Source organism: Oncorhynchus mykiss, chromosome 11 (assembly GCF_057628025.1).
Source record: "Oncorhynchus mykiss isolate SJ-2025 chromosome 11, ASM5762802v1, whole genome shotgun sequence".
In the NCBI taxonomy this organism is placed as follows: domain Eukaryota; kingdom Metazoa; phylum Chordata; class Actinopteri; order Salmoniformes; family Salmonidae; genus Oncorhynchus; species Oncorhynchus mykiss.
The window spans coordinates 45,620,108-45,647,322 of NC_143032.1; the positions used below are offsets into that span (position 1 = coordinate 45,620,108).

Consider the following 27,215-nt stretch of genomic DNA (forward strand, 5'->3'; position numbering starts at 1 on the left):
ACGGTTTAAAATGTTCCTGGCATGTAAAAAATATTACATCCCGAGGAATAAATCACTTTTCTCCAAGGTAACCTGGTATTTCCTACCAAAACCGGAAGTGTCATTCAAAAGCAAGGTTTCCCTAATTAATTTTTACAAAATCATTGAAAAACAAGGAGCTGAAATGTCTTGAGTCAACAAGCAAGCCTAGATACATTCAGGACTAGAAAGACTCATAATAGTGTTTAACATGATTTTTGATCTCTGTACCCCACAAATACAATTATCTGTAAGGTCCCTCAGTCGAGCTGTGAATTTCAAACACTGACTCAACCACAAAGACTAGAGATGTTTTCCAATGCCTCACAAAGAATGGCACCCATGGGTAGATGGGTAAAACATTGAATATGCTTTTGAGCATGAGGAAGTTATTAATTCAACTTTGAATGGTGTATCAATACACCCAGTCACTACAAAGGTACAGGCGTCCTTCCTAACTCAGTTGCCGGAGAGGAAGGATACCGCTCAGGGACTTCACCATGAAGCCAATGGTGACTTTAAAACAGAGAGTTTAATGGTTGTGATAGGAAAAAATGGAGGATGGATCAACAACATTGTAGTTACTCCACAATACTAACGTAAATGACAGTAAAAAGAAGGAAGCCTGTAGAGAATAAACATTTTGCAACAAGGCACTAAAGTTGGACTGCAAAAAATGCACAATCCAGATTTGGAAAGCTTTTAGAGACATACCCAGAAACACTCACAGCTGTAATCACTGCCAAAGATGATTCTAACATGTATTGACTCAGGGAGTAGAATACTTATCTAATCAAGAAATATTGCCGTCTTATTTTTCTTATTTTATTTTTTTTACAAATGTTAAAAGTTTTGTTCCATTTTGACATTGTGTAGATGGTTGACAATTCTTTTTTAATTAAATACATTTTAATCCCACTTTGTAACACAGAAAAATGTGGAAAAAGTCAAGGGGTGTGAAGACTTTCTGAAGGCACTGTAGTTATGTCCCCACTGGGCACAGACTTCAGTTTTGATTTACATTTGTTTGAGTTGGCAAATAGTGTGAATTCAACATGAAATCAACAAAAACATTGATTTAGGTTAAGAGTTGGGTAAAGAAATTACGAAATGCCCGTACGTTGATGACTTTTTGCAAATGCAAGAATTAGTAGGCTGATGCACTAATATTTCTGCTAATGTTGTGCGATGTGGGTATTAGGCTAGTTCCTGTTTCTCTCTCTATTGTTTGTTCCTTCTTTCCTTCCTCACTCGCAACAGTTTAATAAAAATTGCCTATGTTTCGTTGTCCTTATCTTCATCATTGTAATGACATGCTTGAATCATAGGCTATTGGACTAGAATAAGATGCAGTGGCCAGTCTTCCGCTTCTCTTCACAAAGATTGAATGGTTATGGCAATGTTCCCTCTAGGTTGAACTTCACTGATAAGTGTTTCAATCACCTGCGAGATTTCAGATCAGAGCCTCACGTGTGCACATTTGTTGATATTCTTTGCTCGTTAGCGGGTTACTAGCCTAGTTATAGATAAGTATAGATCAGCAGTGTGGAGTTACTGCTTTCTACAAGAGCACAAAACGTGAAGGCTACATTTCAAGCTGTCTTTGAAAAGCCAGTCTAAATTAAAGCTTGTCTAAATTAAAAGGGAAGGGTTGTATTTTGAGACAGGTTTGAATATGCTAATAAACCAATAGGCAGAGGGGTAGCCTACATTGTCTAATTTTCTGTATGGTAATAACAATTAATTGTATTTTGTAAAGTGGTTTCTTGCGTCATACAAAACAATTTCATTTACACTCACCTATTTGGCCCATGGTGTTACAGACCAATTCATGGACTAATGGCAAAATGTTTTTTTTTTTTAAGTCTCATGCAATATAGGCCTGCATTGAACACCGCATATAGCCTACTTTAGGCTATATCATATAAATCAAAAGCTATTCCCATGTGAAAATGTTATCCTTTTTTCATTTTTAGCCTAAAATGACATACCCAAATTTGACTGCCTGTAGCTCAGGACCTGAAGCAAGGATATGCATATTCTTGATACCATTTTAAAGGAAACACTTAGAGGTTTGTGGAAATGTGAAATTAATGTAGGAGAATATAACACTAGATATTGTAAAAGATAATACAATGAAAAAAACATGCTTTTTTTGTACCATCATCTTTGAAATGCAAGAAAAAGGCCATAATGTATTATTCCAGCTCAGGTGTAATTTAGATTTTGGCCACTAGATGGTAGCAGTGTATGTGCAAAGTTTTAGACTAATCCAATAAACCATTGCATTTCTGTTCAACATGTTGTATCAAGACTGCCCAAATGTTTCTAATTGGATTATTAATAAATTTAAGTTCATAACTGTGCACTCTCCTCAAACAAAATCATGCTATTATATAGCTACTGTAAATTGTACAGTGCAGTTAGATTAACAAGTATTAAGACATATCTGATGTTGGCAGAAAGCTTATGTCCTGGGAAATGTTCTTGTTACTTACAACCTCATGATAATCAAATTAGCCTACGTTAGCTCAACCGTCCCGTGGGGGACCCACCGATCCTTTAGAGGATTTATGGTATTCGCTTTATTAGTTTTGCTTGTAGGCCTATGATATGCTCAAATAGCCACAATAGTCTATTGGCCACTGTTTAAAACTGTAAGGGTACAGCCTAAATGTTGCTCCAAATTCTAACAATGTTCAAGTTTCCCCCCCAAAAAATTGCTCAGTGCCCCAAAACATTTGAGGGAACATAGGTTATAGCTGTTATTTAAACCCATAATCGATCAAAACCAAACATTGTCTCTCTTCTTTCAAACTCCCTGTGAGTATTTTAGCTGTTGTATTTAACATTCAGAAAACAAGAGCAAGCTTGCATCCCTGTTTGAATAGCGTATCTCGTATAACAAATGCTAAAAAAAAAGATTTCAAACAAGCTATTTTAGTCAAGCTTTTCTTGGGACTCCACAGGAGCTAACTCTATGAAGCATTTATTTGCAGCCCAAATAAATGCTCCACAGAGTTTAAGTAACAGACACATCTCAACATCAACCGTTCAGAAGAAACTGCGTGAATCAGGCCTCCATGGTCGATTTGCTGCAAAGAAACCACTACTAAAGGACGCCAATAAGAAGAAGAGACTTACTTGCTTGGTCGAGCAATGGACATTAGACCAGCGAAAATCTGTCCTTTGGTCTAATGATTCCAAATGTGAGATTTTTGGTTCCAACCGCAGTGTTTTCGTGAGACGCGGAGTAGATGAATGGATAATCTCTGCATGTGTTGTTCCCATCACGAAGCACAGAGGAGGAGGTTTGATGGTGTCGGGGAGCTTTGCTATTGACACTGTCTGTGATTGACACTTAACCAGCATGGCTACCACAGCATTCTGCAGCGATACGTCATCCCATCTGGTTTGCGCTTAGTGGGACTATCATTTGTTTTTCAACAGGACAATGACCCAATATCTTCTGTTGACTCTGACAATTAATCTTAATGGTTGTACAGTCGTCTCAAATAAAACTGTGAAGGACCTCGGCGTTACTCTGGACCCTGATCTCTCTTTTGAAGAACATATCAAGACTGTTTCAAGGACAGCTTTTTTCCATCTACGTAACACTGCAAAAATCAGAAACTTTCTGTCCAAAAATGATGCAGAAAAATTAATCCATGCTTTTGTCACTTCTAGGTTAGGCTACTGCAATGCTCTACTTTCCGTCTACCTGGATAAAGCACTAAATAAACTTAAGTTAGTGCTAAATACGATTGCTAGAATCCTGACCAGATCCTAAAAATTTCATCATATTACTCCAGTGCTAGCCTCCCTACACTGGCTTCCTGTCAAGGCAAGGGCTGATTTCAAGGTTTTACTGCTAACCTACAAAGCATTACATGGGCTAGGGTCAGTTTGTTATATCTGGAGTACTTCTCCTGTCCTATCCGGTGTCCTGTGTGAATTTAAGTATGCTCTCTCTAATTCTCTCTTTCTTTCTCTCTCTCGGAGGACCTGAGCCCTAGGACCATGCCTCTGACTACCTGACATGATGTCCCCAGTCCACCTGGCCGTGCTGCTGCTCCAGTTTCAACTGTTGGCCATGTTCTGTTATAATCTCTACCCGGCACAGCCAGAAGAGGACTGGCCACCCCACATAGCCTGGTTCCTCTCTAGGTTTCTTCCTAGGTTTTAGCCTTTCTAGGGAGTTTTTCCTAGCCACCGTGCTTCTACACCTGCATTGCTTGCTGTTTGGGGTTTTAGGCTGGGTTTCTGTACAGCACTTTGAGATATCAGCTGATGTACAAAGGGCTGTATAAATCAATTTGATTTGATTTGATTTGATTTACACATCTACAGGCTTTTAAGGGCTATTTGAACAAGAAGGAGAGTGATGGAATGCTGTATCAGATGACCTGGTCTCTACAATCACCCAACTTCAACACAATTGAGATGGTTAAGGATGAGTTGTGACGCGGAGTGAAGTAAAAGCAACCAACAAGTGCTCAGCATATGTCGTAATTCCTTCAAGACTGTTGGAAAAGCAATTCCTCATGAAGCTGGTTGAGAGCATGCCAAGAGTGTGCAAAGCTGTCCTCAAGGCAAAGGGTTGCTATTGGAATAATTTAAAATCTATAATATATTTTGATGTGCTTAAACTTTTTTGGTTACTACATGATTCCAAATGTGTTATTTCATAGTTTTGATGTATTGTTCTACAATCTAGAAAATTTGAAAATAAAGAAAAACCCTTGAATGAGTAGGTGTGTCCAAACTTTTGATTAGTACTGTACACAGTAGCGGTGTGTGGGTAAAAACCTATTACAACCTACTGTATGTGTTAATTGCATTGCTTTAACCTGTTCATTAATTTGCCTTGCGACCGTCATATGTAGGCCTAAAAGCCGAGACAATAAGAAGACACAGTGGCAGAATGAATTCAACACACCTTTGTTTTATCAAACAACCAGATAGCAACATCTGTCCGGTGAAGTCACAAAGTTATTGCATGACCTACAGCATGGTCAAGCAATTTAATGTTTCTGATTTTTGGACCACGAAACAACTATTTATTTAGAACCACAGAGAGTTAGTTGCAAAGAAAACAGGAGCTGCCTCTACTATTCCAGGACCATTTCAACATCATCAAATCACCTTTGCTTGGTCTAATGCATCTCTAGGGGCGCTATTTCATTTTTGGATAAAAAATGTTCCCGTTTTAAGCGCGATATTTTGTCACGAAAAGATGCTCGACTATGCATATTCTTTTTTTTGGAAAGAAAACACTCTGAAGTTTCAGAATCTGCAAAGATTTTGTCTGTAAGTGCCCCAGAACTCATTCTACAGGCGAAACCAAGATGATACGTCAAACAGGAAATGAGCAGAATTTCTGAAGCTCTGTTTTCTAATGTCTCCTTATATGGCTGTGAATGCGACAGGAATAAGCTTAGACCTTCTGCCGTTTCCCCAAGATGTCGGCAGCATTGTGACGTATTTGTAGGCATATCATTGGAAGATTGACCATAAGAGACTACATTTTCCAAGTGTCCGCCTGGTGTCCTGCATCGAAACTGGTGCGCAAAGCCAGGTGCAAGTATTTTTCCATTTGATTGAGAGGAGAAACCATGCTTCCACGAATGATATATCATCGAAGAGATATGTGAAAAACACCTTGAGGATTGATTGATAAACAACGTTTGCCATGTTTTCAGTCGATATTATGGAGTTAATTTGGAAAAAAGTTCGCGTTTTGAGGACTGAATTTTCTGTTTTTTTTGGTAGCCAAATGTGATGTACAAAACGGAGCTATTTCTAATACACAAAGAATCTTTTTGGAAAAACTGAGCATTGGCTATCTAACTGAAAGTCTCCTCATTGAAAACATCCGAAGTTCTTCAAAGGTAAATTATTTTATTTGAAGGCTTTTATGTTTTTGTTGAAATGTTGCGTGCTGGATGCTAACGCTAATGCTAACGCTAAATGCTATGCTAGGTAGCTACTTTTACACAAATGATTGTTTTCCTATGGTTGAGAAGCATATTTTGAAAATCTGAGATGACAGTGTTGTTTACAAAAGGCTAAGCTTGAGAGATGGCATATTTATTTCATTTCATTTGCGATTTTCATGAATAGTTAACGTTGCGTTATGGTAATGAGCTTGAGTCTGTATTCACGATCCCGGATCCGGGATGGGGAGATCAGAAAGGTTAAGTGTCAACTAAAAGATACCAAAAACAATTTAGTGCATTCGATGGCCCACACGTAGAGAGACAGAGGGGCGATATTTCGCTCGCTCGGATGCTGTTTCCTGTGAGATTCGTTTGGCCTCTTGCGAATTGAATATACACCATTGGGTATATATATATATATATATATATATATATATATATATATATATATACAGGCAGGTGTGAAAAAAATCTGTAAAAATAGACATGTTATAAGATTATATAGTGCCTAACAAAATTATTAATCCCCCTTGGCACTTTTCCTATTTTGTTGCATTACATCCTGTAATTTAAATAGATTTTTGTTGGATTTCATGTAATGGACATACACAAAATAGTCTAAATTGGTAAGGTGAAATGACAAATATTACTTGTTAAAAAAATAAATAATATTAAATAGACGGAAAAGTGGTGCGTGCATATGTATTCACCCCCTTTGCTATGAAGCCCCTAAATAAAATCTGGTGCAACCAATTACTTTCAGAAGTCACATAATTATGTATTAACAGGTGCTAATGATCATCAATTCTATATGTAGCTTGAAACACAATCCTTAACTGAAACAGAAACAGCTCTGTAGGAGGAATAAAACTGGGTGAGGAACAGCCAAACTCAGCTAAGAAGGTAAGGATGCTGAAGACAGTTTACAGTCAAAAGTCATACACCATGGCAAGACTAAGCACAGCAAGGTCTCTCCCTGTCAGAAATGTCAAGGCAGACAGGGGTTTCCAGATGTGCTATCCAAGCTCTTTTGAAGAAGCACAAAGAAGCAGGCAACGTTGAGGACCGTAGACGCAGTGGTCGGCCAAGGAAACTTACTGCAGCAGATGAAAGACGCATCATGCTTACTTCTCTTCACAATTGGAAGAGGTCCAGCAGTGCCATCAGCTCAGAATTGGCAGAAAACAGTGGGATCCTGGAACACCCATCTACTGTTCGTAGAAGTCTGGTCAGAAGTGGCCCTCATGGAAGACTTGCGGCCAAAAAGCCATACCTCTGACGTGGAAACAAGGCCAAGTGACTCAAATATGCATGAAAACACAGGAACTGGGGTGCAGAAAAATGGCTGTGGGCTGATGAGACACAATGTGAAATATTTGGCTGAAGCAGACGGCAGCTAGTTCACCAAAGGGCTGGAGAGCGGTACACAAATGAGTGTCTGCAGGCAACAGTGAAGCATGGTGGAGGTTCCTTGCAAGTTTGGGGCTGCATTTCTGCAAATGGAGTTGGGAATTTGATCAGAATGAATGGTTTCCTCAATAATGAGAAGTACATTATCCATCATGCAATACCATCAGGGAGGCATCTGATTGGCCCCAAATGTATTCTGCAGCATGACCCCAAACATACAGTGAGAGTCATTAAGAACTTTCTTCAGCGTAAAGAAGGACAAGGAGTCCTGGAAGTGATGGTTTGGCCCCCAAAAGTGCCCACAGAGCACTTTACTGTATATTTACAATACCATTCAAAAGTTTTGGGTCACTTCGAAATGTCCTTGTTTTTGAGAGAAAGGCATTTTTTTGTCCATTAAAATAACAAAATTGTTCAGAAATACAGTGTAGACATTGTTAATGTTGTAAATGACTGTTGTAACTGGAAACAGCAGATTTTTAATTAATGGAATCTACATATGCATACAAAGGCCCATTATCAGCAACCATCACTCCTGTTTTCCAATGGCATGCTGTGTTAGCTAATCCAAGTTTATCATATTAAAAGCCAAATTGATCATTTGAAAACCCTTTTGGAAATATGTTAGCACAGCTGATAACTGTTGTTCACTAAAACTGCCTTCTTTAGACTAGTTGAGTATCTGGAGTATCAGCATTTGTTGGTTCGATTACAGGCTCAAAATGGCCAGAAAGAAAGAACTTTCTTCTGAAACTCGTCAGTCTACTCTTGTTCTGAGAAATTAAGGCTATTCCATGTGAGAAATTGTCAAGAAACTGAAGATCTCATACAACGCTGTGTACTACTCCCTTCACAGAACAGTACAAACTGGCTCTAACCAGAATAGAAAGAAGAGTGGGAGGCCCCGAAGCACAACTGAGTAAGAGGACAAGTACATTAGTGTCTAGTTTAAGAAACAGATGCCTCACAAGTCCTCAACTGGCAGCTTCATTAAATACTACCCGCAAAACACCAGTCTCAACATCAACAGTGAAGAGGTGACTGGGATGCTGGCCATCTAGGCAGAGTTCCTCTGTTCCGTGTCTGTGTTCTTTGGCCCATCTTAATTTTTTTTATCCAGACTGAGATATGCCTTTTTCTTTGCAACTCTGCCTAGAAGGTCAGTGATGAACAGCAAGTCTTTCCACAGATTTTCAATGTGAATCAAGTCTAGGCTTTGTCTGGCCCACTCACAGACTTTCACATTCTTGTTCTGAAGCCATTCCAGTGTTGCTTTGGCTGCATGCTTGGTGTCAGTGTCCTGTTGGAACGTAAATCTTCGCCCAATTATAAGGTCATTTGCACTCTGAAGCAGGTTCTCATCAAGGATTTTCCTGTAGTTGGCTCCATTCATTGTTCCCTCTATCCTTACCAATCTCCCAGTCACTGACTCTTAAAAGCATCCCCATAGTGTGATGCTGCCACCACCATGCTTCATGGTAGTCATAGTGTTAGATGGGTCATGAGATGAGCCTGGTTTTCTCTAGACATAGTGGTTTGCATTCAGTCCAAATAATTACATTTGTCTCATTAGACCACAGAATCTTTTGCCTTATGCTCTACGAGTCGTTCACGTGCCTTTTTACAAACTCCAGGTGTGCTGTCATGTCCCTTTTTCTCAGGAGTGGCATCTGTCTAGCCACTCTCCCATAAAGCCCAGCTTGGTAAAGTGCTGTAGAAGCTGTTCTTCTGGCAGGTTCTCCCATCCCAGCCAAGGAACTCTGTAGTTCTGTCAGAGTGGTCATTGGGTTCTTGGTCACCTCCCTGAACAAGGTCCTGCTTTCCCAGTTGCTCAGTTCAGTCGAATGGCCAGCTCTAGGCATACTCTCAGTGGTTCCATATTTTTCAATTTCCCACTGTGCTCTTGGAAAGCTTCAACACAATATAAATAGTTTAATAACCTTCTCCAGATATATGGATCAACACAATTCTCTCTAGGAGATCTTCGGACAGTTCCTTGGACTTCATGGTATAGTTTCTGCTCTGACATGCACTGTCAACCGTGGAACCTTATATAGACAGGGGTGTTTTTTCTAAATCATGTCCAGAAGTGGACTCCAATCAAGTTGTAGTGACATCTCAAGGATGATCAAGGGAAATGTAATGCACCTGAGCATAATTTGGAGTGTCACTGCAAAGGGGTGTGAATACTAAGGGAAATTTGATTTCTGTATTTAATTTTCAAAAAATTTGAAAAAATGTCTAAAACCATGTTTCACTTTTCCATTATGGGGTATTGTGTGTAGATGGGTGAATTATACGTATTTGTTTTAATACATGTTGAATTGTAACACAACAGACTGTGGAATAGGTTAAGGAGTATGACTACTTTTGGAAGGCTCTGTATTGATACACGGGAAAAGGTTTGGCTGGTTTGGCCGGTTCCCGTTATGTGGCAAGTAGTGGAGGATGCTGAGGGGAGGACGGCTCATAATAATGGCTAGAACAGAGAAAATGGATTGGCATCAAACACATGGAAACCATGTGTTTGCTGTATTTGATACCATTCCACTGATTCCACTCCAGCCATCTACCATGGGGTAGACTTTCAGTGGGAGACATTACAGAACGATTGGCTGTAAATTGTACATGTTGGGATTAAACCAAAGTCCATAGTAAATACTTTAAAAACTCTATTTAGACTTTGACCGTCATCCCCCCCCCCCCCCAAACACACTTATTGGGCTTCACAAAGAGAATGGTTTGACTGGATACAAACCAATATAATGATATTTTAAGGGAACACAAAAGGCCTATATCCTTGAATTTCATGTCGGTTCACCAAATGGCAAAAAATCACAACAAGGTGAAAAAACTACAATTAAGCTTTTTAAACACATGGCAAATGATTAGAACATGATTGATTTTAATCAAAGAAAAGCCTAAGACACTGTTAATTGGATGCAGTGGCTAAAGGTAATTAGCTTGGTTGGTCATGGTTAAGAGAAAGAACAGTGAGAAGAAACGCAAAAGTATGCAGAAAGAGTCAAAGCACCACAGGCAAACATGAAAGACAGACATTGTGATCTTATCAAGCCAACAGTAAGAATCATTTCTCAAAGAAAGGCAGCTCTAAAACAATACAAAAATAAAATAAATTGAGCAGACGATTAGAGGAGAAAAAAGAGAGAATTAAAGAGCATCACAAGTGCTGTGAAAGCCGTAGCAGGTAGCAATGTCAGGGAACAGGCCGGCCGTTCAACTCCAAACAGATTGATTGCTTTAGGGAGGACGCAGCCCTGAGAGATGGATCTGCTCTGCTGCTAGCATGCTAGGGGTTTGAAGATGAGTGAGGCCTATGGTGGTGCTGGGAATCAAGTAAATCGCTGAAGGCATCCTTTAAACTTGCCCCCTGCGGGGTAAAATACTTCTGCTGAGCCGATGGGTTCCAAGCTGCAGCGAAGCTGTGAGGAAGTTCAGACCGTGATGAAATCATTTCAAATAAACAAAACTAATAGCATGACACATACAGCATGTGATGAAAGCCAAAGGATTACAATATCATGTCAATTTTGAGAGGTTACTTTGAATTATATGATGTTGGACCTGAACTCAACAAATGTTCCATCAACTATACCATTTGCTTACCCGACATTCATATACATGATGTCAGACCTTTGCGTTCGCAACCCAAACCACTACAGTCAGTCGCGGTGACCATGGTTTGGGACGAACCAGAAGCCATAATCACCATGGTGTGGTTGTGTGTCGGGGTCGCTGTGAGGTAGGTGGCTTCTCCCAAACATAATTATTACTTGAACATAAACACGCGCTCTTCACTTTAGGTTCTATGTCTAAAGACCTGATTCAGCAGTCACATAAATCTCCATGACTCCTTCCAAACCACTAAAATGAACTGAGGGTCTTTCCACCCAGCCAGAGGCCAACAGTATGCCGCTTCCTGGTCTGACTTAGCTATTCAACACACACCACTTTGTCTGATAAGTGCTTCCATCCACATAAGACGGTCTCCACCACTTCATTTCCTCAATACCGAGATTTCATCAAAATAGCTTTCCAACTGTTTGCGGTAAGAAAGTTCCGGGAATCCTATCTTGGCCAAAATAAGTGTGGTCGAACTCAGACTTACTACACATAATTATTTATTTTTTTTAAATAAGTTTTCCACCCAGCTTTTATTCCTGTGGGAGGAAAAAGGTATTTTTCAATGTTAAATCATCTGGTCCGTGTTCTAACCTTTATAGCCCTCATTACTGTGCACTGCCTAGCCTGCTAGCCCAGCTCTAAGCCCTGTAGGGGAACACAGAGGGCATCTGTCTCAGGAAGAGATCCTACTTCACCTCATCATGGGCAAGGGGCTACCATAATGCACTCTGCTCAGAGCCTGTAGGGTTCAGGGGCTTCAGACTAACTTGTAGCATGGACCAAGGCTTTTCACAAACTCAACCTGTAGCCTTGTTAAAATATGGTTACAAATCACACAATTATAGCCCATCATGGACATCAATCAATATATTGATTGAACAATGTGTACTGTGGAGGCAATTATCAATGACATATTCTTCCTTTTCTGAGGTAAATCAAATCAAATCAAATCAAATCAAATTTTATTTGTCACATACACATGGTTAGCAGATGTTAATGCGAGTGTAACGAAATGCTTGTGCTTCTAGTTCCGACAATGCAGTAATAACCAACAAGTAATCTAACTAACAATTCCAAAACTACTGTCTTATACACAGTGTAAGGGGATAAAGAATATTTACATAAGGATATATGAATGAGTGATGGTACAGAGCAGCATAGGCAGGATACAGTAGATGGTATCGAGTACAGTATATACATGAGGTGAGTATGTAAACAAAGTGGCATAGTTAAAGTGGCTAGTGATACATGTATTACATAAGGATGCAGTCGATGATATAGAGTACAGTATATACGTATGCATATGAGATGAATAATGTAGGGTAAGTAACATTATATAAGGTAGCATTGTTTAAAGTGGCTAGTGATATATTTACATCATTTCCCATCTGTGTAAAACACAGACATAGCGTTTATCAATACACTATGAAAAATAATGTAAAATGTTTGATACTTTGATAATCAGAACTCCTACAAAAGGACATAGTAATTGTATTCTCAATGAACTCTCCAAAATGACATTTTCCTACATGATGTATCTACTAAAGAAAGAGCTAAGGAATGCAATACTGATTGGCTATTATCTTGGACATCTACCAACATCTAGAAAAGTCCAATGTTGTGTAATGCACTACTACTACCAAATGTATGTGTACACCTGCTCGTCAAACATCTCATTCCAAAATCATGGACATTAACATGAAGTTGCCCCACCCCCCTTTGCTGCTATAACAGCCTCCACTATTCTGGGAAGGCTTTCCACTAGATGTTGGGACTTGCTTCCATTCAGCCACAAGAGCATTAGTGAGGTCGGGAACTGATATTGGATGTTGGCCGATTAGGCCTGGCATCAAATCAAATCAAATCAAATCAAATTTTATTTGTCACATACACATGGTTAGCAGATGTTAATGCGAGTGTAGCGAAATGCTTGTGCTTCTAGTTCCGACAATGCAGTAATAACCAACAAGTAATCTAACTAACAATTCCAAAACTACTGTCTTGTACACAGTGTAAGGGGATAAAGAATATGTACATAAGGATATATGAATGAGTGATGGTACAGAGCAGCATAGGCAAGATACAGTAGATGGTATCGAGTACAGTATGTACAAATGAGATGAGTATGTAAACAAAGTGGCATAGTTTAAAGTGGCTAGTGATACATGTATTACATAAGGATACAGTCGATGATATAGAGTACAGTATATACGTATGCATATGAGATGAGTAATGTAGGGTAAGTAACATTATATAAGGTAGCATTGTTTAAAGTGGCTAGTGATATATTTACATCATTTCCCATCAATTCCCATTATTAAAGTGGCTGGAGTTGAGTCAGTGTCAGTGTGTTGGCAGCAGCCACTCAATGTTAGTGGTGGCTGTTTAACAGTCTGATGGCCTTGAGATAGAAGCTGTTTTTCAGTCTCTCGGTCCCAGCTTTGATGCACCTGTACTGACCTCGCCTTCTGGATGATAGCGGGGTGAACAGGCAGTGGCTCGGGTGGTTGATGTCCTTGATGATCTTTATGGCCTTCCTGTGACATCGGGTGGTGTAGGTGTCCTGGAGGGCAGGTAGTTTGCCCCCGGTGATGCGTTGTGCAGACCTCACCACCCTCTGGAGAGCCTTACGGTTGAGGGCGGAGCAGTTGCCGTACCAGGCGGTGATACAGCCCGCCAGGATGCTCTCGATTGTGCATCTGTAGAAGTTTGTGAGTGCTTTTGGTGACAAGCCAAATTTCTTCAGCCTCCTGAGGTTGAAGAGGCGCTGCTGCGCCTTCTTCACAATGCTGTCTGTGTGAGTGGACCAATTCAGTTTGTCTGTGATGTGTATGCCGAGGAACTTAAAACTTGCTACCCTCTCCACTACTGTTCCATCGATGTGGATAGGGGGGTGTTCCCTCTGCTGTTTCCTGAAGTCCACAATCATCTCCTTAGTTTTGTTGACGTTGAGTGTGAGGTTATTTTCCTGACACCACACTCCGAGGGCCCTCACCTCCTCCCTGTAGGCCGTCTCGTCGTTGTTGGTAATCAAGCCTACCACTGTTGTGTCGTCCGCAAACTTGATGATTGAGTTGGAGGCGTGCGTGGCCACGCAGTCGTGGGTGAACAGGGAGTACAGGAGAGGGCTCGGAACGCACCCTTGTGGGGCCCCAGTGTTGAGGATCAGCGGGGAGGAGATGTTGTTGCCTACCCTCACCACCTGGGGGCGGCCCGTCAGGAAGTCCAGTACCCAGTTGCACAGGGCGGGGTCGAGACCCAGGGTCTCGAGCTTGATGACGAGCTTGGAGGGTACTATGGTGTTGAATGCCGAGCTGTAGTCGATGAACAGCATTCTCACATAGGTATTCCTCTTGTCCAGATGGGTTAGGGCGGTGTGCAGTGTGGTTGAGATTGCATCGTCTGTGGACCTATTTGGGCGGTAAGCAAATTGGAGTGGGTCTAGGGTGTCAGGTAGGGTGGAGGTGATATGGTCCTTGACTAGTCTCTCAAAGCACTTCATGATGACGGAAGTGAGTGCTACGGGGCGGTAGTCGTTTAGCTCAGTTACCTTGGCTTTCTTGGGAACAGGAACAATGGTGGCCCTCTTGAAGCATGTGGGAACAGCAGACTGGTATAGGGATTGATTGAATATGTCCGTAAACACACCGGCCAGCTGGTCTGCGCATGCTCTGAGGGCGCGGCTGGGGATGCCGTCTGGGCCTGCAGCCTTGCGAGGGTTAACACGTTTAAATGTCTTCCTCACCTCGGCTGCAGTGAAGGAGAGACCGCATGTTTTCGTTGCCGGCCGTGTCAGTGGCACTGTATTGTCCTCAAAGCGGGCAAAAAAGTTGTTTAGTCTGCCTGGGAGCAGGACATCCTGGTCCGTGACTGGGCTGGATTTCTTCCTGTAGTCCGTGATTGACTGTAGACCCTGCCACATGCCTCTTGTGTCTGAGCCGTTGAATTGAGATTCTACTTTGTCTCTGTACTGACGCTTAGCTTGTTTGATAGCCTTGCGGAGGGAATAGCTGCACTGTTTGTATTCGGTGATGTTACCAGACACCTTCCCCTGATTAAAAGCAGTGGTTCGCGCTTTCAGTTTCACGCGAATGCTGCCATCAATCCACGGTTTCTGGTTAGGGAATGTTTTAATCGTTGCTATGGGAACGACATCTTCAACGCACGTTCTAATGAACTCACACACCGAATCAGCGTATTCGTCAATGTTGTTGTCTGACGCAATACGAAACATGTCCCAGTCCACGTGGTGGAAGCAGTCTTGGAGTGTGGAGTCAGCTTGGTCGGACCAGCATTGGACAGACCTCAGCGTGGGAGCCTCTTGTTTTAGTTTCTGTCTGTAGGCAGGGATCAACAAAATGGAGTCGTGGTCAGCTTTTCCGAAAGGGGGGCGGGGCAGGGCCTTATATGCGTCGCGGAAGTTAGAGTAACAATGATCCAAGGTCTTTCCACCCCTGGTTGCGCAATCGATATGCTGATAAAATTTAGGGAGTCTTGTTTTCAGATTAGCCTTGTTAAAATCCCCAGCTACAATGAATGCCGCCTCCGGATGAATGGTTTCCAGTTTGCAAAGAGTTAAATAAAGTTCGTTCAGAGCCATCGATGTGTCTGCTTGGGGGGGGATGTATACGGCTGTGATTATAATCGAAGAGAATTCTCTTGGTAGATAATGCGGTCTACATTTGATTGTGAGGAATTCTAAATCAGGTGAACAGAAGGATTTGCAGTCGGCGTTCCAATTCATCCCAAAGGTGTGTGATGGGTTTGAGGTCAGGGCTCTGTGCAGGCCAGTCAAGTTCTTCCACACCGACAAACCATTTTTGTATAGACCTCACTTTGTACCCAGGGGCATTGTCATGCTGAAAGAGAAAAGGGCCTTCCCCAAACTGTTGCCACAAAGTTCGAAGCACAGAATCATCTAAAATGTCATTGTATGCTGTAGCTTTAAGCTTTCCCTTCACTGGCGCTAAGGGGGCTAGCCGAACCATGAAAAACATCTCTGGACCATTATTCCTCCTCCACCAAATGTTACAGTTGGCACTATGCATTGGGGCAGGTAGCATTGTCCTGGCTTCCACCAAACCCAGATTTGTTCATTGGACTGCCAGATGGTGAAGCGTGATTCATCAATCCATAGCAGGCGTTTCTACTGCTCCAGAGTCCAATGTCGGCTAGCTTTACACCACTCTAGCTGACGCTTGGTGATATTAGGCTTGTGTGCGGCTGCTCGGCCATTGAAACCCATTTCATGACGCTCCCGATGAACAGTTCTTGTGCTGACGCTGCTTCCAGAGGCAGTTTGAAACTCGGCAGTGAGTGTTGCAACCGAGGACAGTTGTTTTTTTATGCACTTTAGCACTCTGCGGTCCCATTCTGTGAGCTTGTCTGGCCTACCACTTTGTGGCTGAGAAGTTTCCACTTTACAATAACAGCACTAGCAGGGCAGACATTTGATGAACTGACTTGTTGGAATGATAGTGTTTGTCTATGGAGATTGCATGGTGTTGTGCTCTATTTTATATACCTGTCAGCAATAAGTGTCCACATACTTAATGTATGTGGTAAATGCCCTCAAGGTTATTTGAATGTTTACTTCAGCTCTTCATCCGACTTTATTAAACTGAACTTGTTGAGAATTATTGAATATTGTCTAATTGCAAAAGCAAACTGCAAAACTCTATAGTGCTTACCACATGTCCAAATGAATAGATAATAAAGTTATGTAATTACATGTGCCGCAATTTGCTTGTGTTCTTGTCTGCTTGTCTCTTGAATTCAAAATATGACAGTGCCAAATAGCATGAAATACCAAAAGCTAATCAAGCCACACTTCACACAAATATAGACAAGTCTCAAGGGGGTCCAAGAAGCTGCTGGCTGACAATGTTTTACCTAGCTGATGTTCATGAAGTGCCTCTCGCGGATCTCCAATGCCAGTCAGGCATATGGTGTATCTACGTAAACCCTGCACAGTGATACAGCTTGAGGTTCTGTAAGTAGCAGTGTTTCCTTTGACTTTCTCACTTCATCACACTTTCTGCTGCTGGTGCCAACACCAAGGCATTGTGGTTTACCCCTGCCACTGAATGGGGGTGGAACCAAGGTCTGCTAGGATGACAGCTTTGACATTCCCTGCTACCCATTCATTACCAACATACAATCCCACTATAATCATATTCAGCCCAATAATACATTTGAAATATACAATCCTGATCACTTTTCCTTGGATGAATCATCCCCTTTGTTTGAGTACAGCTAATGTCTGTAATAAGAAAATCACATCTCACATTGGATCGGATGATCCTAAACACTAGTAGTCAGCATTATTGATGAAATGGAAGGAGCCCCACATCTCATTCAATAGTTACTGCAGAGAGCTTACATGACAACCGTTTCAACCCAGTCATCCAGGTTACTAATCCATCTCTCAGATCCCAGAGCTGACCACATCAAACACTCAGTGGTGTGATTGCTCCTGTCTCTACTATCTCATTACTGATGCCCTACTTCAGGCCCAAGGCAAGCCAGGAGAGCCTACTGCTGCTAGATTCATTAGAAACCTGGAGGTTCCTATCACTTCCCGAGACAAGATCGCCCTGATTCATTCTCGGGGCACAGTTAATAAGATTCATAAAACATGCCATTAAATTAAATGCACATCTGCATTGAATACATGGTGATGAATGTGGGGCATGCAAATGTCAGAGCAGCTCACAGATCATTGCACCTGTACATAGCACATCCAACTACCTCATCCCCTTATTGTTTTTTTCCCCTCCTTTGCACCCCAGTATCTCTACTTGCACATTCATCTCCTGCAAATCTATCACTCCAGTGTTTTATTTGCTAAATTGTAATTACTTCACCACTACGGCCAATTTATTGCCTTACCTCCCTAATCTTACCTCATTTGCACACACTGTATACAGATTTGTTTCTATTGTGTTATTGACTGTACGTTTGCTTATTCCATGTGTGTCTCTTTGCTTTATCTTGGCCGGTCGCAGATGTAAATGAGAACTTGTTTTCAACTGGCCAACCTGGTTAAATAAAGGTGAAATAAAATAATCCTAGTAACAATTCTGTCTTAGGTCAGTTAGGATCATCACTTTATTTTCAGCATGTGAAATGTCGGAATAATAGTACAGAGAATTTATTTATTTTAGCTTTTATTTATTTCATCACATTCCCAGTGGGTCAGAAGTGTACATGCAACCAAATACAAATTGAGTGTATTGCCTTTAAATTGTTTAACTTGGGTCAAACGTTTCAGGTAGCCTTCCATAAGCTTCCCACAATAAGTTGGGTGAACTTTGGCCAATTCCTCCTGACAGAGAGGGTGTAACTGAGTCAGGTTTGTAGGCCTCCTTGCTCGTACATGGGATTGAGGTCAGGGATTGAGGTCAGGGCTTTGTGATGGTCACTCCAAGACCTTGACTTTGTGGTCCTTAAGCCATTTTTCCACAAATTTTGACGTATGCTTGGGGTCATTGTCCTTTTGGAAGACCCATTTGCGACCAAGCTTCAACCTCCTGACTGATATCTTGATGTTGCTTCACTATATCCTCATCATTTCCCCTCATGACACCATCAATTTTGTGAAGTGCAGCAGTCCCTCCTGCAGCAAAGCACCCCCACAACATGATGCTGCCACCCCTGTGCATCAGTGGTGGAATGGTGTTCTTCGGCTTGCAAGCTTCCCCCTTTTTCCTTCAAACATAACGATGGTCATTATGGCCAAACAGTTCTATTTTTGTTTCATCAGACCAGAGGACATTTCTCCAAAAAGTAAGATCTTTGTCTCCATGTGCAGTTGCAAACCATAGTCTGGCTTTTTAAGGCAGTTTTGGAGCAGTGGCTTCTTCCTTGCTGAGCGGCCGTTCAGGTTATATTGATATAGGACTCATTTTACTGTGGATATCAATACTGTGGTTCCTGTTCTCCAGCATCTTCACAAGGTCCTTTGCTGTTGTTCTGGGATTGATTTGCACTCTTCGCACCAATGACGGCTGTGTGGTCCCATGGTATTTATACTTGCGTACTATTGTTTGTACAGATGAACGTGGTACCTTCAGGCATTTGGAATTTGCTCCAACGGATGAACCAGAGGTCTACATTTTTTTCTGAGGCTGATTTCCTTTGATTTTCCTATGATGTCAAGCAAAGAGGCACTGATTTTGAAGGTAGGCCTTGAAATACATCCACCGGTACACCTCCAAATGACTCAAATTATGTCAATTAGCCTATCAGAAGCTTCCAAGCTGTTTAAAGGCACAGTCAACTTAGTGTGTGTAAACTTCTGACCCACTGGAATTGTGAAACAGGGAAATAATCTGTCTGTAAACAATTGTTGGAAATATTACTTGTGTCATGCACATAGTAGATGTCCTAACCGACTTGCCAAAACTATAGTTTGTTATCAAGAAATGTGTGGAGTGGTTGAATAATTAATGACTCCAACCTAAGTGTATGTAATCTTCCGACTTCAACTTTATGTTTGGGTGTCTGAACTGAATATTATGCAGACAATCTAAAATTTCATGAGTGATACTTCTCATAAAAACTAGAAGAGAAGCAGTTCATCGCTCATCAACACTCAACCAGGAAAGACTGGCATGCATGTTGTCTCTGTTAGTTCTATATGTGCAGTTAAGGGTGAAGGCGTGCTGCTCTTTTTGGAGCCAACAGTATCTTTGCTTTCTTTGGTGCACTTGACCATATCACCGGACAGTAAACAAGATGGGACAAGTCCAGAGCCTGAACAACTAATGCAGTTTATTTTTGTGTCAAATGAAGAACATGTTTTTTTACAACAGCAAATCCACTCCCCAATCTTCAAAATAACTTTGACAATATGACTTGACCATAATAATTGAATCTCCAATGTTTTACCTAGGAACTTAGCTTCCTCAACTGGCTCAATGGTCAACCCCTTTATACACAATTCCAGTTGGCGTTTGTCTTAGAATGTTTTGTACAAAATAAAATGCTTTAGTTTTAGATGTATTTAAGACCAGTTTATTAATAATCATCCCTTTTGATACTGACTGTAACTCCTTATTTAGAATTTCAGTGAGCTCACTAGCTTTGGATGCTGCATGTAGAGTGTGGAATCATCCAAATACATAGGCATTCGAGCTTCGTGTAAGACCAGTGGCAAATCATTTGTAAAAATAGAGAATAGTAATGTTCCAAGTAAACTGCCCTGAGGGACACCACACCGTATATATCTGATGTTAGAGAAGCTCCCATTGAAGAACACTCTCCAGGTGTTATTGGTTGACTCATTATTATTCTTTGCCTGATGATTTTAACAAGGCATTTTGAATGAATAAAACATGTGTCCTAAAAAACTGACCAGTTTGAGATTACTAATTCCCAACATCCTGTGAAGTACAATTTTCAACAAGGACTGACAGGGAAATGCAGAACAAAAACAGAGCTCTGAAGGCAGAAATAAATCACGATTCAGCTGTCAATGTGCGTGCTGGATAAGAGAATGTGTTTTGTGTCAAAGACAGTTGTCTCATTAGAAAAACATGATTTAATGGTAAAGAAGAAAAGTTAATAGCAGACACCTCTTTCCTGTGTACGTCTTTTGATATTGGCACCAAATATGACTGACAATCTCGATTCTGTCTTATATAGCAACATTTGAAATTGTGTTTTTCACATTGGATAAAAGTAGAGACTCTGTATATCATAAGCTGCAGGAGGAACAACGGGAAAGTAACCCCACTTTTGAGAAAATGGCCCTTGAATGTTTTGGTAAACTTACTGGAGAGGTCTTTATCTACACCCATTCAGCATTGTTCACACCATCTTACCCTTAGCTATTTATTTAAGGATTCAAATATGAGACCATGTGCTAAACAGAGTGAGTAGTGTAGTAAACAACCAAAGATTTCAAGACTAAAATTGGTAAAAGTAGTAGCCTACTATAAGGAAAAACTCCAGGTAAAAATACACTTTCTAGTCCTGACTTTGGTGCAGGTCCTGTTGTTCTTCACAAATCCATTTCTGGTAGGCACACATTACAGTGGGGCAAAAAAGTATCTAGTCAGCCACCAATTGTGCAAGTTCTCCCACTTAAAAAGATGAGAGGCGCCTGTAATTTTCATCATAGGTACACTTCAACTATGACAGGCAAAATGAGAAAAACACAACACAGACTTTCAACTCCCTCCAAAGATTTTCTATGGGGTTGAGATCTGGAGACTGGTTAGGCCACTCCAGGACCTTGACATGCTTCTTACGAAGCCACTCCTTCGTTGCCCTGTCGGTGTTTTTGGGATAATTGTCATGCTGAAAGACCCAGCCACGTTTCATCTTCAATGCCCTTGCTGATGGAAGGAGGTTTTCACTCAAAATCTCATGATGCATGGCCCCATTCATTCTTTCTTTTACACGGATCAGTCGTCCTGCTCCCTTTGCAGAAAAACAGCCCCAAAGCATGATGTTTCCACCCCCATGCTTCACAGTAGGTATGGTGTTCTTTGGATGCAACTCAGCATTCTTTGTCCTCCAAACACGACGAGTTGAGTTTTTCCCAAAAAGTTATATTTTGGTTTCATCTGACCATATGACATTCTCCCAATCTTCGTCTGGATCATCCAAATGCTCTTTAGCAAACTTCAGACGGGCCTGGACATGTACTGGCTTAAGCAGGGGGACACGTCTGGCACTGCAGGATTTGAGTCCCTGGCGGCGTAGTGTGTTACTGATGGTAGGCTTTGTTACTTTGGTCCCAGCTCTCTGCAGGTCATTCACTAGGTCCCCCTGTGTGGTTCTGGGATTTTTCTTGTGATCATTTTGACCCCACGGGGTGAGATCTTGCGTGGAGCCCCAGATCGAGGGAGATTTTCAGTGGTCTTGTATGTCTTCCATTTCCTAATAATTGCTCCCAGAGTTGATTTCTTCAAACCAAACTGCTTACCTATTGCAGATTCAGTCTTCCCAGCCTGGTGCAGGAGTTTGGAGTGGAGTGTGACTGTTTGAGGTTGTGGACAGGTGTCTTTTATACTGATAACAAGTTCAAACAGATTACCTTTTAATACAGGTAACGAGTGGAGGACAGAGGAGCCTCTTACAGAAGATGTTACAGGTCTGTGAGAGCCAGAAATCTTGCTTGTTTGTAGGTGACCAAATACTCATGTTTCACCATCATTTGTAAATAAATTCATTAAATCCTACAATGCGATTTTCTGGATTTTTTTTCTCATTTTTTCTGTCATAGTTGAAGGGTACTTATGATGAAAATTACAGGCGCCTCTCATCTTTAAGTGGGAGAACTTGCACAATTGGTGGCTGACTAAATACTTTTTTGCCCCACTGTATATGAAATAAAATCTAAGTTTATTTGTAACATGCACAAGATACAGAAGGTGTAAACAGCACAGTGGAATGGTTATTTGCATAGTAGCAATATAGAAAGTGTCAATCCCAGTAGAGAGAGAAGAAAATAATATACAGTATGTCAAAGAACAAGGTAGGCATACAATAAGGGGTAAAGTGGCTGAGCAGTAGAATAAAAAAAAGGAATGCTTTTGACTTTGATGCAGGGCATGTGTGTGTGACAACACCAGGCTTCAGAATATCGAAGCTGTAAAACTGTAGAATATTTTACAACCTTGTATAACATTAATTGACCTCACATGTTTAGATCATAAGAAATGCTTCAAACAATGCAATGAAAATGATACCGTGCCAGGTGTTCTTGCCAACCATAGCTTTCCACCAGCACCATACCATCCTCCAGTCATCCTCACGGCTCTTCAGAGGGTGGTGCGGTCTGCACAATGCATCACCGGGGGCAAACTACTTGATTACACCTACAGCTCCCAGTGTCACAGGAAGGCCAAAAAGACAATCTAGGACAACAACCACCCGAGCCACTGCCTCTTCACACCGCTATCATCCAGAAGGCGAGGTCAGTACAGGTGCAACAAAGCTGGGACCGAAAGATAGAACCTGTTTTTCAATCTCAAGGCCATCAGACTGTTAAATAGCCATCACTAACTCAAAGAGGCTGCTGCCTACACTGAGACCCAATCACTGGACACTTTAATAAATGGATCACTAGTCACTTTAAACAATGCCACTTTAAAGAATGCCACGTTAATAAGGTTTACATATCTTACATTACTCATATCACATGTACAGTTTATACTGTATTTTATACCATCTACTGCACCTTGCCTATGCCGGCCATCGCTCATCCATATACTTATATGTACTTATTCTCATTCACCCGTTTAGTTTTGTGTGTATTAGGTAGTTGTTAGATTACTATGTAATAGATCGTTGTTGGGGAATTGTTAGATATTACTGCACTGTTGGAACTAGAAGCACAAGCATTTCGCTACTCTCGCATTAACATCTGCTAACCATGTGTATGTGACCAAGAAAATTGGATTTGATCAATGTTGCAGATGTGCCATATACACCCCATCACGCTGCCTGCCACCTTTCCACTTCCTCTCTATATGTTGTTGCTCCAGCTCAGGTCTCACAGTAGTGAGCTTTACCCTTCAACGGCAGAAGACATTTTCTACACTCGGTTTTAAATGTGTATGGTTGTTGAAATCTATCAGAAACCAACAGGTCTTTATCAAGCTATGGGCTTAGGGCTGTTGCGGAGACCATATTACCACCACCTCAGCAGTCATGACCACAGTAAAATTCCACGTGACAGTTAAGTCACGGTAATCTCCTTTTATGCACTCTGGACATGCTTTGGTAGTACCCAACTTGATAACAACCATCAGCATATTAGAGCTTATGCATACACTTAGGCCTATGAGCCCAAACTCAAATAACATACCTGAATAAAAACGTACTATTGTGCTGTTGTACAAAACGTAGCCTACCGCATATTACGCATGGTGAAACACATAAGACTGACGGTTGTGATACATGTTGAGGGTGGGCACCATGAGCAAAGAGGCTGTTACTCTGTGGAGGGAGTTTGAGGAACATTTATTACATTCACACCGGATAATGGAACACTGACAACCAACAGACAAATCCCACCCAAAGTCCACCTGACATTATTTTGTCAGTCAGATCGCCTACACAAGAGGAATAAATATATCTACAATATCTAAATGTCAGTTGCAGGCAATATTTTTGTATGTTTTTTATTTTATGACTTCAATTGCTTGTGAATGTTGGATCTGGGGGTGTTGGGAAACAGGAGTGATTTGAAGAAGCTTCTGAAACATTGATACAAACCTTTCAATGCCATTCCAGCTTTTTTAATTGTGTCTCACTTGTAGGCCTATGGTACGTCAACCTAAAAAATGTAAATTTTGATTAAAATCTCAGAGGGGTTCAAGGGAATACGATTTCATTAAAGAAGCAGCTGAACCCCACATCATGATCCATGGATTACATGCTGGGCTGGCCAGCAGCCTAGGGCCAACAGCTATGGTGGGGATGCCCAGTGTGTACTCACAACTCTCCCTGATTAACCCTGGCATCCTGCCAGCTTAGATCATCAAGGTCCTGCTTGCAAGGGAGCCAAGGTGAACAACTCAAATGTACTCTACTACAGTATTGCATGGCTGCTCAAGTCCTGCATACGTGGGCTGCCTTGGCGATTGGAGTTGACAACGAAATGGTAGCAAGGGTGCTGAAGATACAGTGTCATCAACCTTTAGCCTTCCACTGTAACTGTGAAGAAGTTTTGCCAAACATATTGTGCAGTGATAAAATAAATGTTAGCTCATTCCCCTGATATAGTAGAAGTCCTTGTGCAGTTATAAAACAGGCCGATTGTACAGTAAGTCAGCTTGCACTATGACCAACACGTTAAAACACACACACACACACATACTGAAAATGTTTTCAGAATAAAAACATTTCAAATGAACAAGAAATGTATTGGTTCATGTTAATTTAATATACCATGCAAACTAAAGGGGGAAAATAATCTGCTTTTCAATGGTTAACTTTTTTCCAGACTAGGTATTACGACTCCTCCACTAAGGAACATAACAATGTTATTTGAAAAAGAACAACTAGAATTATTGTTAGGTGTTTTCAATTATATTCTACACTGGATGCAAATGCGAAATTTAACCGAAACGGAGAAATATAGAAAAGAAACCCAGGTGGCAAAGCCCACCTGTCTGATGTGATTTACAGTCTCTCTCTCTCGCTCTCTCTCGATATACACTCACGCATCACATGCACACACTCTCTCTCTCTCTCTCAACAGGCCACATCCCTGTGCAAGATGAGATGTAATGCTCCATTCCACTTTCACATTCTTCCAACATACATGTGCACTGCAGTGTTAGACATATGGTCTACATGGAAAACCTTTACAATAAAAAAACAACATGACCTTTGACAACCATCAGATTCTACAATGAACCATCTAAATCATCGGATAGTTGGAGTGAGAGAATGACAACGCACCAAAGGGAGAGCAGGTGCCTTGGAAGCAGCAGGGAAACGTACTAAAGGGGAAAAACCGGAGAGAACAAAAATCACTGTACTGATGCAAGAGACGGTAACCCTTGCCCTGCCGCCAGAGAAGAAGGGACGAGCAGGCTTCCACTAACCATCAGTTTGTACCCTCCTTAACCTCTCCTCCTCTCGTGTTGATGTTTTTAAGGTTGGAGAGAGGGACTGCAACGCAACACACACCAGTTGGCAGGGACCTTCTACACATCCTGTGCTTTGTATTTGAGCTGCTCTCTGTCTGAGCCAACACACCAAGGGTAATCTAAAACAGCTGGACTGGAGATATTTCACTTAACTAAATCGCACCTTCATTCTCACTCAAAATTTTTCTAGGATAATCTGCTACCCCCTCAAAAAAACAAAAAATAAATCACATTTGGCTATTGCCTTGTCTGAGCTCCTCTTACAGACACACACACTTGCTGACATACTCATACGCAATAGTATTATTCCAATAGGCGTGATCATTATTGATAAAACCAAAAAGACAAATGTTTACATATAGAGAGAAGGCTAATAGTCTTTATTAGGCTATATCAGAGCGTGGGATGACTGAAGCTTTTGGATATACAGTTATACAGTAGCTTCGTGAGCAAAACACAGGAGGAACAATTCTTGGAATAATAATTATTTTAGCGATGACATTTCTAGGTTACCTCTCAAAGCTTCAGAATTAAAAAACAGTTGGTATTCACAAACACACATACACACACATTGACAAACACACTTGTACTGTACACACACACAAATGAACAGTTGTATCCCTGCACCACACACACACACACACACACACGCTCTGGCACATCAAATTAAATAAAAGTTAACAATGCATGGTGATGTCTGAGAATGGGATGAAATGCACAGGGATGAAATGCACAGACAAATCCTGGGATATTGCCTGTGTCTAATGCACTTAACATGACTAACAACATCACACTGGGAGTGTTGGCTAAGGTACAGAGAGGGAGAGAGCGAGAGGATATAGGGAGAAGGACAGAGAGAAAGAGGGAGGGAGAGAGCGAAAGGTAGAGACGAGCAGAGGGGATATAGGAAGAGGGGGGAAAAGAAGGTATGGCGGGAGAGATGGAGGGGTGGGAATAGAGGGAGCGATGGAGGGGTGGGGATAGAGGGAGAGAGAGGGGGTAGGGATATAGACATATGCTGAGAAGTAGAGTAGAGGGAATGGTGCAGCAGCAGAGTAAGAAGTCTGCGACATCCGTGTCATCCAAAATATTTTGCCAACACTAAAGAAGAGGATGGCTCTCACTCCCACGTGAATGCACACACAGTCTCATTTGCATGCCAATCCACATTCCAAGAGACATTGTGTCTATGCTAATGTGATCATAAAAACATACATTAATGTGCAAATGTAATGACACAACCATCAATAAATAAAAAAACTTTTATCATGTTCTACAACAGAGAAAATCAACAATATTTGGGTACCAAAGATGACCCAGAAGTGCTGGATTGACAAGTAGAGTATATCAAGCAGAGAGCTCACCTCTGCAGGGTAAAGTACCTCTTCAATAAATCACATGGTTTTCAGTGGTCGTTAGACCCAAAGCCTTAAAGAAACTCAGGTCCCTGTTCAATCAAACATGCCAAATAGGTTTTTGGTTAAAGTAAAAAATATATTGTGTCTTGAATATAGTTTGAATTACTATACCTCTACATTCCTTTATGTTTCCACAAAGTTAGTTAGCCTTGTTGCTTTTTGTACCGAAT

At 41.3% G+C, this 27,215-nt stretch overlaps 1 protein-coding gene across 4 annotated transcripts in view; it reads right to left on the minus strand.

Moving 5' to 3' along the window:
• The window catches only part of edil3a (EGF-like repeats and discoidin I-like domains 3a), a 260,282-nt gene that overhangs the window by 222,462 nt on the left and 10,605 nt on the right, over positions 1-27,215 (minus strand). The window lies entirely within an intron of this gene.